Genomic DNA, 19,283 nt, shown 5'->3' with positions numbered 1-19,283 from the left:
ATATAAGAGAGGAGAATATGATTTTGGTGTGAAGAATGAGGGAGGGTTGAGGGGATTTATGTAGGGGAGGAGGAGGGGTAGTTAGGGAAAACGGATGGGGGCATTTATGGCATTTAATGGAATGCGCGTATCCGGAGATGCGCTTTCCACACGTGGCAGTCGAGCTGGCGAAAGCGCGTCCCCGGGGATGCGCCTTCCACACGTGGGCATCCAACTCAACGAAAACACGAGTAAAACGCGTCCCCGGAGACGCGCCTTTCTCCAATTCAACAAAAAGGTACTATTTCGAAAAATATTAATCAAACGGTGTCAGAAAAAAATATTAAAGAAAATTGGTATCAGCCCTGGACTCAGCCCTGAAAATAAGCCATCCATGGCAGGTTTCGACGGTACAGTTATTGATGGACGTGATGGAGCTGAAAGCTTTGATCTTGTTCCTTTCTCTGCCATTTTCACCCTCTGTTTGTTTTTTCCCTTGGCTTTAGTTTATATACCATTAAACAACTGGGACATTGAAGGAAGACATGATAAAGGTCATGCTGCCCTGTCGTGAAGCAATTTTATGTTTTTTTTAGACAGATTTAAGGAAATGTATCCACCTCTCAAATAAAGTTTCTTCGTTAATAAATATCTTAATATAATTTAACTAATAAAAACTAATCATATATATCTTCCAAATCATTCATATTAAATTTTATAAATTAAAAGACTTCAATACTTGAATGGTGTTTGTTATTTCGAAAAATTTTAAAATTCGACGTAATGTCTCTAAAATATTATTTAAACATATATTGTTAAATAATTCAAAGATTTTTAAATATATATTAATTCTTGATTAATAAAGAATAATGTGAATAAGATGAATGTGATTGCACTTGAAGGATTGGAGACCCCCAGTTGTGTAGTGTCAACTTTCTATTCATAATTAAATAAGAAAGAGAAACAAATATATAATATAAACATAGGCCAACTTGGCTTTTGTTTTAGTTGAAGTCAGTTGCACGTCTCTTGCAGAGAAATATATACTGCTAGAATAATATTTTATTTTCCAACAACCACTTGGTTTATTGGGACTACATCTCTTAAATAATGTTAAGAGTTTAAATTTTGATTTTTATAAATGGAGTAAACTGAATTAGAAGGGTCATTCTCGTCTCTGTAGTACTCGATCTAGATTAGTCGATCAATAGATCAAATATCAGTTATTAATTAAAAAAATAATAATATTTTATTTCAAAATATTATTTAAACCTTTTAGTGTATTATGATCGACTATTTTATTTATTTATATCAAAATATAAACATAATATAAATATTTATTAAGAGTACTTTATCTAAATAAGCAAAATATTACTCTGAAAAAATGGGATGTTGGGTTATTATTTAGAGGATTGGTCTTGTTTTACACTTATTTTCGTCGGAAATCAATTATCATTCATATTACTTATTTATTTTCTATTTATTATTATTATGTATGTTATTATTATATATTATATCATATATTGTATATTACGTGTAGTATATTCAATATATATTAGTATTGTGTTATTATATTATTCTTATATTATCATTATTATATTTACCATTATTAGTGTTGTTTATTAATTACTATTTAGTGATTATTTTATTAATGTTATTATTAATTAAGTGTCCATATATATGTAACAGATCATGCTAGTAATAAATGGGCACTCAACATTATATTCATTTAATTGTTATAGGTCCAAATATAAGGTTTGGTTACTAAACCTAGATCCAAAACAATACAACAACCCAACAGCTGAAGCCCAATAGAGAAGAAGGCCCACGAGAGCTAGGATTTCCCATCTTTTATCTTCAGCGTCGCATGATCCTGACCATTGGATCATAATGCAATCTAACGGTCTAGATTAAGAGTATCTTTATGTGGCGTTTGGTTCGCTAGAATCTCTTAGAATTAGGGTTTTTGGAGGAGGGAATGTAAAATTTGTCCATACTACCATCATCAATCTTTTGATATTCGGGTCGGCTTTTTTTTTAAAAAAAATTGGGATCGGGTCGGGTTTTTTAAAGTGTGATATTCGGGTCGGGTTTAGGGTGAAAAATACCCGACCCGACTCGAAAAAATATATAATTTTACCTTATATATTTAGGAATAATTACAGTAATACCCCTCTATATATATATTTTTCAATTAAGTCACTGTTTTTATTGAATAAAAATAATTTTTTTTATTATTTCGGGTCGGGTCAGATCAGGTCAGGTGAAACTTTATTTTGATCGGGTCGGGTCAGGTCTCGGGTGAAGGTTCCCTTATTCTCAGGTCGAGTCGGATGAACCAAAAATCTGATCCAACCCGACCCATGATCATCCCTAATTGGAATGATTTTAACTTATAATGTTTATTAGTATGATTTTTATAATTTATTGAAATGAATTATCAATTAATAAAATGAAAATTTAATATTTTTTAAATTTTTATAATATATTGCTACATGTAAATTATAAAACAAATTAAAATTAAGTAAAAAAATAAGAAGGGCAATTCTGTCATTTTACATTACTAAAATCAAATTCATCTGATATGGCGAACCCAACAGAATGTGAAATTGGATTCTAATTCAATTTTCTACCAACCAAATAGGTTTCAGATTCAGATTCTAATTCCTACATATTTCAATTCTTTCACAAATTCTAATTTCCTCATAAACATTTCAGCGAACCAAACAACATCTTAAGGTTTTCAGAGAGTCTTCATTCCAAGCAAGCCTCATTCACAAAATTTTCGATGCATTTTCGAATAGATTATCTCTTGGTGGAAAAATAGATCTCCAAAAAATTAAGGAAAATAGATAAGAGAGAGCATTTTAGTTCAAATGAAACTATAATTCGAAAAAAAAAAAATCTTTGTATCAATAAATCCCTACGAAAATCAAAAGATAAGGTTAGATTGCATCCCCAAAAGAAAGTATCTTTCTAGTACTCTCTTTGGTCTTCTTCACTTGCATGCATGGTCGTTTGACCTTTTATCTTCCTTGTTTCATAATCTCGAGAACCTACCGACAGAGAATGGTCAAGGATCGGAGTAGAGAATCGTGAAATTCATTTTCAGATCTCACTCTCATCGAGGCACTTCGATGAAAATCAAAGTGATATTTTGGAAGATGATATAATGAACTTTTGAACACTTTAAAAATTTTGTGATTTCGCCACCAATGAACGACGGTCGACGCTAATTTAAGGAGACCAACGAGGCGAAGTATGGCCGAAATCTATGTTCTCCTTGAACACCGGTTGAATGTTCTTCAACAAATGAAGAACACGATGAACATTTGAGAGAAAAGAAAACAAAATGTTTTGATCTATTTTTTTGGGTGAGGAAAAAATGAATGGTGTTCCATTACTTTGGCTTTATATTGACCCGAGGTCCCACTGGGAGAACATGGGATCCGCGCCTAGCATATGCGTAGGTTACAATCACCGTCACAGTCCCTACATATTTTTGAAAAATCAGTTTAATCCTTTTTATACTAATTTTATCTTTGTTTCCCTCCCAATTTAACCCACTAATCCTATTTTCGTTGTAATCTCGTCCTTCATTTTATTTATTTATTAAAACTTTACTAATTCTCGGTCATAAAGTCTTTTATTGCCATTAAATTTATTCACTGTTTAAAGTTTATTTTTTTCTTAAATTCTTTATTTCCTTTTTTCTTTCGTAATTTAGTATTATCATTAAATGCGTTGAATGCATGCCCTTTCTGTTTAGTTTCTTATTTTATTTATTTATTTCCTTTTATGTATATTTTAGTTTTGGGTAATTCTAGTCATTTATTTATTTATGGGTTTTTATATTTATGTTACTTTAAAATTTAGTAGTTCTTTTATTACGATATGTAATGTTTGTTTGATTTGTTCCTTGAATTTAGGTTACTCGATTTAGATTGGAACCCTTAGGTTTTCTCATAGTATCTCACTTGCAATGGGGAGTTTTTAAAATAGTTTTCGCTTGTGTTTAGGATTTTATTTTAATTATTCGATTAAAATTTTAAAATTTACTTAGATTTAATATTTAGAGCGTTAATTTAATTAGGTTCTATAATTAAATAATTTATTCTCAACTTAGATGAAGCCTTAATTTTAGGTCTAGTCTCTAGTAAATATTCAATTAACTAAATTATGAGGATATTTAAAATAGTATCTGCTTGTGGATGGGTTCTAATTTAGTTATTCGAATAAAATTTTAAAATCTTTTATGTTTAATATTAGAGACTCAATTTTAGGATTAGTTTTAGTAAGTCTTTTAAAATTCATAATTTGACACTTTAGTTAGATAAAACCTTAATTAACACATTAGCATAAATAAGTTTAAAAATCGGTTGTTTGATTGCATAATTCGTTTTCAAAATTAAAGGCAATGTTCATTTATTAGGTTTTTAATAGTGTATCGTCCGCTTGTGCTCGGGGTGATCATTATTAACTCCAGAAATAAATTGACATCCTTTCAAACTCTTGCATAATGATTTCAAAACTAAGACAATATTTATTTAATGAGATTAATAGTAGACCTTTGCTCGTGAGTGGGGTAAGTATTATGAACTCCTAATGGCATAAATACTCTTTTTAAATCTTCATATAATGAGTCAAAATTAAATAAAATATTGAACTCATAATTTTCAATTTTAAAACAATGGGTAATTAAATAGGTATCAATTTTAGACATTGTGAGGGTGTTAATCCTTTCCCATATGCAATCGAATCCTGAACCTATTTTATGATTTCGCAAACCAAAACTAGTACATAGTAAAATTTAAATTTTATTTAAATTACCCAATTTTAAGTGGTACAAACCCACTTTAAAAATGATTGTGGGGATTCCCATTTTTCAAAACCCATCATCAGCCCACCAAAAGGTCATTATGATAATTTGGCGACTCTACTATGGGCATTTTTTTTATGAAATAGAGAGTCAAACCATGAGTTGATTACCTTTTGTTTTGACTTTGAAAATTATGAGTTTGGATTTATTTAATTAATGATATATTATGTTCTTTAAAAAATTAAAATTATATGATTTTAAGATTTCGTTTGTGTGATGCATTAGAAATTTTTACATATCATATTTTAAACCCAAGCGTTGTCCCGGTTCACCTAAGGGTAAGGAAATACTACTCCATTGAAGAATATTGGTTTTCTTCGTGTAGGCCTAGCAAATTACTTCAAGAACACATTCTTTATCTTGTCTGGATATATAACAATGTATTTCCTCGAATTGAGTTTGCTTCATTAAGCCTGAAATGAGTCAGGATTGAAGTCTTTATTTAGCTTAATAGGTTATAAGGACAACCTGAGTACCTTTTTTTCTAGAACTGAAATGTCATATAGAGATTTTAGTAAACTACCTCATTAGAGCCATGTAGAACCCTAAAAGAACTAGTATACGTGTGGTTAGGGTTTTTTTAAACTTTCTTTGGTTGATTTTTATCCTTTTTAGTGTTATATTATTCTCTTTATGTGGTTTATTTATTAATTGATTTACATGTTTTATGTATACATTTTATTTAATTATTATCTTTATCGTACTAATTTACTTTTTTTGTTTTTGTTGTTCGTTTTGCTTCATTTTTGTGCATAAACATGACATATCATAGAAAAAGATATTTATTCTTGGTAAATTTGTCACATTAAAATGCTTCCAATATAATGATGTCACATGAAGAGGTAGATGGGCTAATAAAGGTTCAGTACTGGTCCGAGCAAACACAACAACAGAAAAGTGATCATTTGATTATCAATGAAGAATTAGAACTACTAGAAAACATAACAGTTAGTCTCAAACATAATAAGGTTCAAGCGTTGAAAGAAATCTGGGAGAGCTGGATAAGGATAAGAAGAAATTATTTTGATCTACCTACACTACAACAAATTTTCTTATTAGTGGCATCTTGGTTATTGTCACTAAAACTTCAATTTATGTCACTAGATGTATTTTGTGACGTAAAAATCAATGTCATGACGATCGTCACCTTAGGTGTGTCACTAAATGTCAAAAGTGACGATGTATGTGTTATTGTCATGGATTGTTAAATATATAGTGACGCTAATGGATAATGTCACGGTTTAATTTGCTTTCAGTGACAATTACTTTTGTCACCAAATGTTGTACATTTTCGTCATTAATAAATCATATCGTCACCAATAACACAATAATTATATTATATACGTGACGAAAAGAAAATTGTCACATTGCTCGTAACGTAATATATCGTCACCTAATAGTAGCATGTATGACATTTATATATAACGTCACTATATAATTAATATTCAATGACAACTAATTATGTCACTAAATTATGTAAAATTTCGTTATTGATGATTTATATCGTCACGGATAATACATTAAAATCAACTTATATGTGACGAAAGAGATATTGCCACATTTTTAGTGACATAATATAAATGTTACCTAATAATATTATGAATGACGTTTATGCATAATGTCATTTTATAATTTATATTCTATGACAGTTTGTTACGTCACTAAATTAAATAAGATTTCGTTATTGATAATTTATATTGTCACAAATAATGCATTAAAATCAACTTATATGTGACGAAAAATATTTATCATAAAACTTAATATTATTATTTTAAATATTAAAATAATTTATTTATTATTAAAATATTATTTCTATAATTTTATTAATAAAAATATTAATATTGTTATATTTTATTGAAATAAAAATATTATAAATTATATTAATTATTATTAAATTAATAGTGTTATATTATATTTTAAAAATATTAATTAGTATATTTAAATATATTTATTAAAATATTATTAGATTATTATATTAATGTTAAATATATAAATAATAAAATTATTTATAAAATCTAAATAAAAAATAAAATAGTTCACTTATTGCAAAATAATAAGATTTAAACAAATATTTCACTAATACATAATAATTTCATTTCTATAAATATAAAAATGTTTACAGAAAATAAAAATAATATGATTTATGGAATATTTCGTTGTAGCAATCTCAATCCAAACTTTGAGTCGGTTATGATTCTGTTGATAATGTTACTACAATTAATATTATATAATAATTTTTATTTGATTAACTATATTGTTTACCTGAAAATTGAAGTGATGGCACTTGAATTCCAATATCTAACTGTAATTGTCGTCAATGTAACAACTAATTGTAGTATGACACTCTGATCTGAGTTAGAGAAAACTGTAATTATCAGGGGATTTAGATAAGTTACTGAATTGAAAGCAAAATATAAAGGGAATCAGTGGATTATAACACCCTGAATTGCACAAAGCAGGGTTACAGACAATGAGGCATTATAATACCAGCTGTTTCAAATACACAATTTTCTTTCAAATCAATGAGTTCATTGCAACAAAGTATGTGGTTTGGACAAAAGAACCATAAGGGGAACTAGAAGGAACAAAATGAAAATTTCTGCATATTAGAAAAGAAAAATCAGTGCTTGGGATACAGAATGAGGAATTCCAAAAGAAAACAAAACACTACCAACAGAACCAAAAATCTAAAGTTATAGACTAGAAGTAGCATTAAATCCACTCGAGAAAGAAATGTCTATTTCATTGTTCATTGTATAAGAGAAGGGTCTTAGTTCTTCCATGATTCTAATTAAGTTTATCATCAAAATTTTGCTTATATGTCATTCTCAATCAGATTGTACACTATCGAATAATAAAAGCAGTAGCGTTTAACAAAATTTAAAAGAAAAAAACTAACAATTATTTTGTAAAAAGCAGCAACATTTAGCAAAAAATCAGAAATCGAATAATAAAACTAACCCTAAACCATATGAATTCAACAATATAAAAAACCATATTTAACAGCAAATAAAATAAATTTAAAAGAAAACAAACAATTACCTTCAAATTAAAGTTGGAGAAACCTTTGTACTACTGCAATCTGAATCAAAACAAAAAATAATTATAAAAATAATAAAACTATAAAGCAAAATTATCTCAATATAGAATATAGAAAAGAATTTTCTTATTTCACCTACTTGTTTTATGATAGTATTCTTAACCCTAAAGGAAATCAGATAAACATATGTTTTTATAAAATGAAAATCAATGAATAAGGAAAACAATAATGATTCTGTAGACACCCGTTTTGTCTGAGATTTTTATTGTTTTTTATTTTATTATTATTATAATTATTAAATATTATATATTAATTTAATTTTATTATTATTTTTTAGGTGATTACAAGGATTCAATTTGGGTTTAAATCCAAACCATGTTACAAGACCCCAAAGTACAACAAGCCTAGCAGGCCACGCGAGTAAACCAAACCATCATCAACCGGCTATGTGTGACATGTCAACAACTGACCATGAGCCAACTGTTCAACCTGTGTAACCACCTTGAAGCGTACCTGCAACAAACGAGAAAAAAAAAGAGGGAGCAGTTTGTAGAGAGTGGGGAGTTCATTTTTTTACATGGGGGCAATCAAAAACTGTAAAGGGTCGGTTTTAAGGAATTAACCACTATCAACCAAAAAAGGGGATCACACAGGGAAAAAAAAAAGGAACCGGAGAGATATCAGCAATTCATTGGAAGCACGAGAGAACCAGAGACCATTTTGGGGAAAAGGCAATTAACGGAGAGAAATACATGGTAAAAAACAGGGTTTATTACCCTTCGTTCTTGTAATTAGAGAGTCAAAGAGAAATAAAAAAGCAATTCCTTCTTCATATTACATCCATTTTTCAGCAAATACAAAACACAAATTTCAGAAGCATTTAGTCATCTTTCGAAAACCATTTTCGTTTTTAGTTGTAAACGAAATAGAAATTAAAAGAGAGAGGTGAGTGATTCATTACTTGAGAGTTAGTGGAGCTTTCTGAAGTGGTAAAGAGATCCCAACACTATAAAATCAGATTGTGAAAGGGGACTCAACCCTCAATTTTTCGAGAAGCAATATGCAAAGGAAAAAGGTATTTCATTTTCAATCTTTAATATTTTTTTAGCAATATTTTATTCCATTTGGAATTAAAAAATCAGAAGAGATTTAGTATTTATCTAAGACAATCGAACTTCTTGTAAAATATCCACGATGCTTAGACGAAACCTCCGTTACCGATGACTGAGGGAATCTGTGCGTGAGAAAAGAGATTATTTTATTTTTTTATGCATGTTCTCAGTAAACGAATAAAATAATAAGAGAGGGGTAAAGGGTTTCGAAGAGTGAAAATTTAGAAGGAAAACTTATTTTCGTACCTTAGTTGTTATTACTCCTTGCCGGAATAAGAGCTAGTCATTGGGGTTGATTTACGGTTGAAGAGCAGTGGCGTTAGAGCCTACGGGATCTTGGCCAACAATGTTGTGGCCTTTGAAGGTCGATGATCGCGTGAGTGATTAGGGGTGTAAACAAGCCGAGTCGAGCTCGAGTATTGCTGAGCTCGACTCGACTCGAAAACTTTGAAATGAAGCTCGACTCGACTCGAAAACTCGCGAGCTTAAAATTTTCAAGCTCGACTCGAACTCAAAATCCTAAACTGAAGCTCGTGAGCAGCTCGAAAAGGCTCGAAATGAAAACAAATTATTAAACTTAACTCGATTGAAGCCTCAAACTCAAACTCGAACATAAACCTTAAATACAAGAAATCTTACTGTATTTTGTTTATAAAAAAATCAATACATAAATATTAATATTATTAATAATTTATTTCTAAAAAAATAAAATCTTAATATATTATATTTTCGAGCTGCTCACGAGCTTTTCGAGTCGAATATCGAGTAGCTCGTTTCTGCTCGTTAAGAACTTGAGTCGAGCTCGAGCTCGAGCTCGAGTCGAGTCCATTCGATCCGAGTATTTATCGAGCTTTGATCGAGTCAATCTCGAGTAGCTCGCGATCTGTCTCGTCTCATTTACAGCCCTATGAGTGATAGAAGAGATAGAGAGCGGGTGTTGGGTGCCTCTCGGTTGAAGTCTAGTAGCGATCGGGGTTTAGAGTGGCCATCGTTAGGAGGTGGCCGGAGTGAGTGTAGGCTCTTTGGAGAGCGGCCGAGAGAGATGGAGAGTAGAGAGCTTGAGCGGCTGTGTGATTTGCTTAGGTTTAGTTTAGTTTAGGTTTTATAGTAAAACTTTTGGGTAAATTAATTTTTAGCCACCGAATGTGAGAGTTAAAAATGGTTTCAAGTTCCCCAAATTTAAGTTCTTTTACACTTTAGTCACCTGTAGGGCTGGATTTTGAATTTAACCTTTTTTATCCTGATTTCGGTATTTTCTCAGTTTTAATTTTAGTTAGGGGTGTTTATTCGGTTAATTCGGTGGCCGAACCGACCGAAATACCATTTTCGAATTAATCGAATATTTTTTTCTATAACCGTTAACCGAATCGAATTTTTTTTCGAAAATATTAACCGAACTGAATAAATTTCGATTAATTCGGTTAATTTTCGAATTGACCGAAATTTTTTAGAATTTTAGAATTTAATATTTTTTTAATTAAAAATAACAATTTACAATTAATTTAAATAATATCTAATTATAAATAATATCTAATTAATTTGATTCAAACATTTTGCATTTAGTTTTGATATTATTTTAATTAATTAATATTGATTTGTGTTTTAAATGAGTTTTAAATGGATTGAGCCTCTTAATATAATTATATTTAAAGGTTAATTCGGTTAATTAACTGATTTCGAACCGAATTAACCGTTAACCGAATTTCAAAAAAATCCTTAACCGTTCCCCGACCGAATTAATTCGGTGGCCGACCGAATTAACCGAACTAATTCGGTTCGGTCGGTTAATTCGGTTAAAACCGAATTTTGAACACCTCTAATTTTAGTTGTAATTTTGTTGGATTATTTACGGGTAAATACCTTATTTTTATGCATGTTGTTTTATTTAAATCCCTGTTTTAATTTTTGATTTGTATTTTGAATTTTACGTTTATTGAAATTTAATCATTATTTTAATATGTATATATTTTTAAAAATTATAGTTTGAGAGGTTTTTTTTTATTTCAGTCACATTTGTGTATCACATGCTAACATATATACGGTATATTATAATTAATAAATATAATTTTTGTATATCACATGACATGGTTTTTTTTATCATAATATTTATTTAATTAGTTCTTGTATGACATTCTTTTTGCGTAATTTGTATGTTACTCTCATGTGCATAACTTAACTCCTATTACATAATCAGATTAAGGGTAATACCATTTTAATTTAAAATTGTTTAAATGGCTAGTCTTAACTAACTAGAGAGCTGTTTTAGATAATTTTAAATTAAAAGTGTATCCCATCAGTTACACCTAAAATTTTGATTCATCACTTTAAAATTTGGGAATGAAAGAAAAAGAAATGTTCGACTATTTAAATTTGTTGAGAAAAGGTCGTTAGAACTTACCTAAAGATTTGGTCTCAATATTTTTAAATAATCGAATATTCTTTATCTTTCTAATGGCTTGGTAATTTTAATTTAATTTATATTGGTGTTTTTGAATGTTATAAAATTTACATTTTTGTTGTTTTAAGGGATCATAAATCAAATTAAATATGAGTTTGTAAATTTCATTGCAAATACATTAATTAATCGACTAAGTACCGATTTAGGGTGTTGTGCGGGTGCTAATCATTCCCCACGCGTAACCGACTCCCGAACTCATTTTCTGATACTGTAGACCTCAATTTGTTGTTTTAATTAAAATTAATTTTTATTTAAAATGATAAAACATTTTTGAGTGCCCAATCACACCCTAATCAAAGATTGGTGGCGACTCCTCGAATCATATTTTTCTATCATAAAGGAAATCCCAAAATTTTCAAAACGAGAGGTTTTTTTAAATCACGTTCACTCTTAATTAAAATTAACTCATAGAGAGATAATTAAAAATGGTGTGGTTTTTAAAATCGCACTTTTTAAGAAAAAATCGTTTCGACAGCTTTATTATGAATGAGAAAAATCCTGCTATGAATAAGGAATATTCAATTTTATTAGAGGGGAGGTAAATTATATTTGGAGGGAAGTTGAAAAATTACCGCCAATATATCTAAACATAATTATTAAAAATTAGAAAAATATAGAAAATTTAGCTAAATTTAAATAATTTAAAATAGTTATTAAAAATAAGGAATATTCAATTTAAATCATTATTAAAAATAATTTAGATAAATATATTTATTTATATGTATTTTAAAAGAAAATGTCTTTTAACATATTTTAAATAATTTTTAATATATTTTAAAGAATTTTTTTGATTGAATATTAAAGAATATTTTTATTATTAAAAAAAGTTGCAATTCCTAAACTTAAAAAATAATAATGGATTCACGTGTAAAGCTTCTTCAAACAGAATAAGCAAGCTAACTTCAAATATGACAATAATTAAATTGTCACTTTTGTGACAATAATAAAATGTCACTTTTAGTGTCTTATAAAATATGACAAATTAAATTGTTACGAATAAAATTTATTAGTGACAAATGTGCAACACCACTAATTCAAATTGAATCGTCATTATAATAAATCGTCACTAATACTTATTTTACATTGGAGACGATTTTCTACGTCATTATTTTATCTAAATGCCATTAAAAGGTTTCCCACCAAAATATTTGATGGGAAGATTTTGGCGCCAAACATATAGTGAAAAAAATCAATGACCATTTAGAAAATTGTCATAAAAGATATAACATTAATCAATAAATATGACGAAAATAAAAAAAATCACATTATAGTATGTTTTGTGCGATATACGTAACGTCACATAGAAATTTTGTCATAAATTGACAAATTTGTTGTAGTATATGATGATATCATTGACTTGTTGAATGTAAAAACTGATGCGGCTATGTTTCAAGCTATGGTACAATTCTAGAATCCAACTTATCGGTGTTTCACTTTCTACAAAAAAAAAAAAATATGACTCCCACCATTGAGGAGTATATTGTTTTTTTGAACATACCCAATGTTCAAAATGACATGATTTATACAAAGTCTATCAGACCCAAGAGTTTTGTTACGAAGGTTATGATGCTTATAGAAAAAGAGAAAGCATGGGTAATTAAACAAGTAAAAAGCAAGACTAATTGTGAAGATATTTATTCGTAGTCATTCGACATCAAAAGGGATGAGAGATTTGTTTGCGGTAACCATCTATGGTTTGGTCATCTTTCCAAGAGTATTAGGTTACATTGATTCAGTAGTGATAGGTTTTTTTTTGAGAATCTAGGGAAATGAATTAATCCTGCAACAGCAATTTTGGGATAGACTTTATGATCCTTGAGTTATTATTGATAATTCGACAGGAGACGGTTTTTAGGATGTGCACCACTGCTTATGGTATGGATCCAAAGTCACTTCTAGAAGGTAAAAGGGCCTTGTTTGCAGAGATTCAAAGTCAATTACTCTTATTTGGAAGATTTTCTCACTAGAAGGAAGAGTCTTAAACACTATTTAAGGAAGTTTTAGGAAGATGTTTCTCAAAAATCTTAAAGCTACTGACATCGTCTGCAAAGGTTCATTAGCTACCTCATAAGGGTATTCTATACAAATGTGAAAGCTAAGATTGGGTGATGTTACATGGTCTTTGGAGTGCAACTAGACATGCCCCACTTTTGGTTTTGAGGTAGTTTAGTACAAGAAAATTTGTTCCAATGACACACTGTTTGGATGAGTCGAATTTTACTTTTACAAAGTAGGTTACAAAGATTGGATATATTAAAAGCTTGGAAGCAACCAATAAGATTAATAATCTCGAAAATCCATCCTTTAGTGACTTCGGTTTATAAAGATTGGAGAATTAGATGGATAAATGATATTAGTCTGAAGTCCAACCAAGAAGACAATTTGACCATAGAAGATCATTTAAAAGAAGTTCCATCTGATGTTGATCTCTTGAGAGAAGAAATGGAGAAACAAAGAAAGAAATGAGCTTTTTTTGTACCACTGTATATCTGAGGCGATCATTTGACACTGAACTTTTTAGCTCATTCTGTAAATTTTTATCATTTTCAGATAGTAGCAAACCGTAGGCTAGCAGACTTGGCATCAGGAGGACTGACTACTCCTATTTTTGTACCACTGTATATCTCTATATGCATCTTTTTTGTTATACTTTGGTAACACTGGTTTTTGCTACCGTCTTGATATATATGTATTACAGGTATTTTGATATATATATTATACGGTTTTTTCAGAGATATATGTATATATTAATATATAAATGTTTATCGTGTGAACCTTTCTTATGACTAATTTCATATTTTAACGTTATTTTAAATATGAAAAGAAATTTCTGAATAAGATATGTAACCTCCTAATTTTGGGCATAACGTTCAGGCCAGGTCTAGGGGGTTACATAATCGCTTTAGATTGGACCCTTAGATTTTCTCATAAAAATTAGTATCTCATTTAGTAATTATTAGAGTTTTTAAAGTAGTTTTTTTCTTGTGCTCGGGATTCTATTTTAATTATTCGATTAAAATGTTAAAATTTACTTAGGTTTAATATTTAAAACCTTAATTTTAGATTTAGTTTAATTAGATTATATAATTAAATAATTTATTCTGGAATTAGATGAAGCCTTAATTTTAGGTTTAGTCTCTAGTAAATATTTAATTATCTAAATTAGAAAGATAGTTAAAATAGTATCTACTTGTGCATGGGGTTCTAATTTAATTATTCAAATAAAATTTTAAAATCTTTTAGGTTTAATATTAGATACTCAAATTTAAGATTAATTTTATTTAGTCATTTAAAATTCATAATTTGACACTTTAGTTAGATAAAACCTTAATTAACCAATTAGCATAAAAAGGTTAAAAATTGGTTTTTTATTGCATATTTAGTTAAAAAAATAAAAGAAATGTTTATTTATTAAGGTTTTAATAGTGTATCCTCCCCTTGTGTTCTGGGTGGCTATTATTATCTTGAAAAATAAATCGTCATCATTTTTAAATTCTTGCATCATGATTTTAAAACTAAACAATTTTTATTTAATGAGATTAATGGTAAAGCTCTGCTCGTACCTGGAATAATTATTATTAATTCGTAATTACATAAATATCATTTTCAAATTTACTTACATGACGGTCATAAATTAAATAGAATCTCGAACTCATAATTTTCAATTTTAAGGCAATAGATAATCAACTAGGTATTAATTTTGAGCGTTGTGAGGTTGTTAATCATTCCCCACATTTAATAGACTCCCGAACCCATTTTTTGATTTCGCTAGCCAAAATTGATACTTAGTAAAATTAAATTTTATTTAAATTATCCAATTTTATGTAGTCCAATCCCACTTAAAAATAATTGGTGACAATTTCCATTTTTTTATAACATTTTTCAAAACTTGTCAACGTCCTACCAAAGGTTGTTATCACATAGACAATTTCTTATGGGTGGTTTTTTTTCAAAACCACCATTATCGTCTCATAATGCTGATTATTTGAGGAAGTCGTTTGTATCTAATGGCGATTTAAATGATTGATTGATTTTTATGATAAATAGTTATATACGTTGATGTGATAAAATCAATATATATAATTATTTATTATAAAATATTAGCAGTCAGTCTATTAAATGATTAATTGATTTTTATTCAATTGAAGACATTTTATCATAAAATAAAATATTAAAAGTTAAAATATTAAAAATATATATAGATCAAAGTGAGTATTTTATCTCACATTAGAGGTAAAATTTGGCATTATGCCATTTTTTAAAACCACTAGTATCATTTTATAATGTTGATAACTTGAGGAAGTCGTGCGCATTGTCGCATCCGGTGACATCCTCCCCTCTCCGTGCACTTGATTAGCTTGCCGACGATGTCAGTAATCGGTAATCGAGACAATTACTAAAATAACCAATCATATTACAGATTTTCACCTACCAAATAATTTTTTTTATAAAACAACCAATCACATTCCATTTTCCCACAAACCATTTTATTTTATATTTTGTTATTGTATGCACAATATATTTACTTGTTAGATGATAGAGCACTTAAAACCAAGTATAAAATTTACCGTTAGATTAAATATAACAATGAAAAAAATAGATAAGGTGACAGTATGATTAAAAAGACTGTGTAGTTGTTTAAAATTAAGGAAAATGTAAACTCAAAATTTTAAATTAAGATATGAGAATTGACTCTATATAGCCTTGGGCCAATTTAAGATCTTTTGGACCATTTAGGCAGGTTGGACTTGAATTGGGTCCATTTGAGGTTAGAAAAAGGGCTCTTATGAGAGTTTAATGGTAGAGGGACTGCAATAGTAAATAATCCATTAAAGATTTTGAAGAGTAAAAAATACAGCTTGGACTTTGCATTACAAAATCTAACTATCATGCTTACACTAACGCCAAGAGGTTTTCAATGTAACAAGAACAATATCGAAGAGAAAAACTGATAGGGTGAGTGGAAATTGAAGGTAATGCCTTATTTTTCATCTAAACAATATGAGATGATGGAGATAATGGAGTTCAAATTAGTTCATTTTTATTTTTTCTTACATTTTTTTATCATTCAATAACCTGTTAATATATTTGTGATTATTGGTAATTATCAAGTTTTTCATTCCTTTCAATCGTATTACTTAAAAGTATATTTTTTAAAAGAGTCAGATAAACAAAAAAATATAAATAGCTTCATAATTAATAAAAACAATATATTTATAACACAATCGACATAAAATTATTCATATTATCTACAATTATAAAATATCATTAGTGATATTTTTTAATAATAATAAAATTAACTTGATAAGAAATAAAGATAAAAATCCATAAAATATTCATTGTATTTGTTCCACTAAAAATATATTTCAAGAAATATTTTTAGAAAAAAATTCCAAACAACGAAAAATGAATTACACTACATCATCCAAACACCAAAAAATATTTTCCAGAATTTGTTTCTCCAAAAACAATAATTTATTTTTCAGAAATTATTTTTCTAAAAATCAATTACAGCGAAACAAACGAACCCTAATATTGTACTAATTTTGGCGAGGTCACTGTGGGTTTATTGGAAAACATTTATAGATTTTTAAGGGTCAATTTGAGTGGCATGTCATTCATTTTGTGAAATATGGGTTCAATAGATATTTTAGTGGGATTTAATCCTTTGGCTACTTAGGTGAAATTTATAAAGTTAGTAAATATGGTTGCATTTTTAACTTACTCTCTATATGAACTAACTTACCTCAGTGCTTAAAGGAATTGTTGTTGTTTTCAGAGGTCATGAGTCCGAGCACCAACGACTGCAACAGGGTGATTGAGCATTCATTGTCAAATGATTGATAGTATTTAGAATATATACTACTTTGTAATCATCTTAGCTTAATAAAAAACTTACTATCTCACTATTAAATTGATAACGTAATTCAGTTTTTTATTTAATATAATCATACATCTAATACTTAACATTTATAAATTCTACTAATATGGCCTTGATACTAAATAATTTAATAATTCAACCCTCACAATTATAAATTTTATCAATTCAACCTTCCACATTTACAAATTTAACCCTCCACATTGATAAAGTCTATCAAATTAGTCTTGATCCTAAAAATTCAAAATCTCATGTTTATACATCATTCTTTCGTTTCATGCGGGATGAGATTGAAGCCCCCAACTATGTGGGGGAATGTCTAAACTCATTTGTAAAGGCAACTATGTGGATTTTATTCTTTCTCAATATCCCCTACGTAGTTGCAAGCTCTAATCTCATCATACATGAAACATAAGAATAAAGGCAACTATGTTGATGACTTAATGCAAATTATATTTGTAGACACCCATTTTCTTAAAAGATAGAACTAACAAGAGTTTCTCTCCTAGGAGGACTCTTCCACCACCAAATCTTTTAAAGCAACAACCACACCAACAAACGTGCAACAACCGAGCAAGGAGTCTAGTTGCATTAGGATTCTATTATTAATAAGATTTTAAAAATAGTTAGGTTTTTCACTATAAATACATGTAATCCTCCCCATTTGTAAGACACGATTTATATACAAAATACAGAGGAAAGCACGAAAAATACAAAGGCAAAGCTATTGTAAATGATTCGAAAAGGAAATAAAAGGCCACACCTTTAAAATTATCTAAGGTAAGTAATTGTGATCGTATTTTTAACTTTTAATTTTAAATTACAATTTTCTTAATTTAAGACAACTGACAAATTAATTGGTACCGAAAGGGCGGTTCAAGGGTGCTAATCCTTCCTTGACCGTAACCGACTCTCGAACCCGACACATTTCTGGTAAAAACACAGATCAGGTAAGATGATGTCCGACCCACTTAAATTCATTTTAAAGTGGTCGGTGGCGACTCCCAACCCAATTATTTTAAGTCGTAGCCCAATTCGGGGCCCAACCGAAAGACAATTACGATAGCTTGTCGACTCTGCTGGGGAGAGGTAAGTGAGTCAGACCGAAATTAATTTCCGGTTTTCTTTTTTAGCGAAAATTACAAGTTTAAATTTTAATTTATTTATTCGATTCTAATTGTTTATCTTTGATTATTTTTCAAATAAATAGTTGTACTGACGTTTTTTAATGATTTCAGATTTTTCAAAATTTTCATCTCAGGCTCTATACCTGAGCTCCGAACCCTTTTAAGTGGGGGCGAAAGCGACGCCTTCATGGGAATTTATTCTCCGTATGAGCCTAGCAAGTAACCTTCGGGATTCATATACCTTATGCCTTCGTGTGAGTTTATTCTCCGTATGGGCATAAGGGAATGTTTCCCCTCGAGTTTAACTTAATCCACACGAGCTTGTAATGGGCTTAGGACTAAGGGTCTAGTAAGCCCAAGGGGGTACCGGCAAGGAGAACTCGGGTACCGTTTTTTAGAACCTAAACCGAGAGGCTATGGAGAATTAGAGCCCACCCCAAAACCTTATTCCAAACCCTAAGGTGTTTTGTTTCATGCTTTACTTTCTGTTCAAAACATGTGAACTAGGAATTTATGCGGTTAGGACTTGTTCAAAATCAACTTGCGGGATAGAGATCATGTCCGGGTAGGAATAATAAGCATGTGGGGTAGATATCATGTAGGGTTATTTTCATGATTGTTTTGATTATTATCTTTACCTTACTAACTCTTTTCATTTTTTCTCTTTTTTATTTTTATTTCAATCATCTGTATCATTCAAAAGAGGTGTTGATCCACCAAAACAATGTGTTCGTTAACCATAAATAATTTGCATTAATGGACAAAGGGGTTGTAATACAAGAGATAAGAACGCAGGGGTCCGACTATGGT

At 29.3% G+C, this 19,283-nt stretch overlaps 1 long non-coding RNA gene across 1 annotated transcript; it reads right to left on the bottom strand.

Annotated features, from left to right (window-relative positions):
• Positions 1–357: 357 nt before the first annotated feature.
• Positions 358–14,096, bottom strand: LOC120187881. Its single transcript, XR_005522345.1, has 3 exons — positions 14,086–14,096; positions 13,983–13,989; positions 358–479 (listed from the first exon to the last, which is right to left on the bottom strand). It is a non-coding gene; the product is annotated as an uncharacterized LOC120187881 (long non-coding RNA).
• Between the last annotated feature and the right edge of the window lie 5,187 nt (positions 14,097–19,283).

The sequence above is a fragment of the Hibiscus syriacus genome, unplaced genomic scaffold (genome assembly GCF_006381635.1).
Source record: "Hibiscus syriacus cultivar Baekdansim isolate YM2019G1 unplaced genomic scaffold, ASM638163v2 tig00113726_pilon, whole genome shotgun sequence".
NCBI lineage: Eukaryota > Viridiplantae > Streptophyta > Magnoliopsida > Malvales > Malvaceae > Hibiscus > Hibiscus syriacus.
The sequence above is the reverse complement of the archived record's forward strand: the minus strand, read 5'-3'. Positions and strand labels throughout refer to the sequence as shown.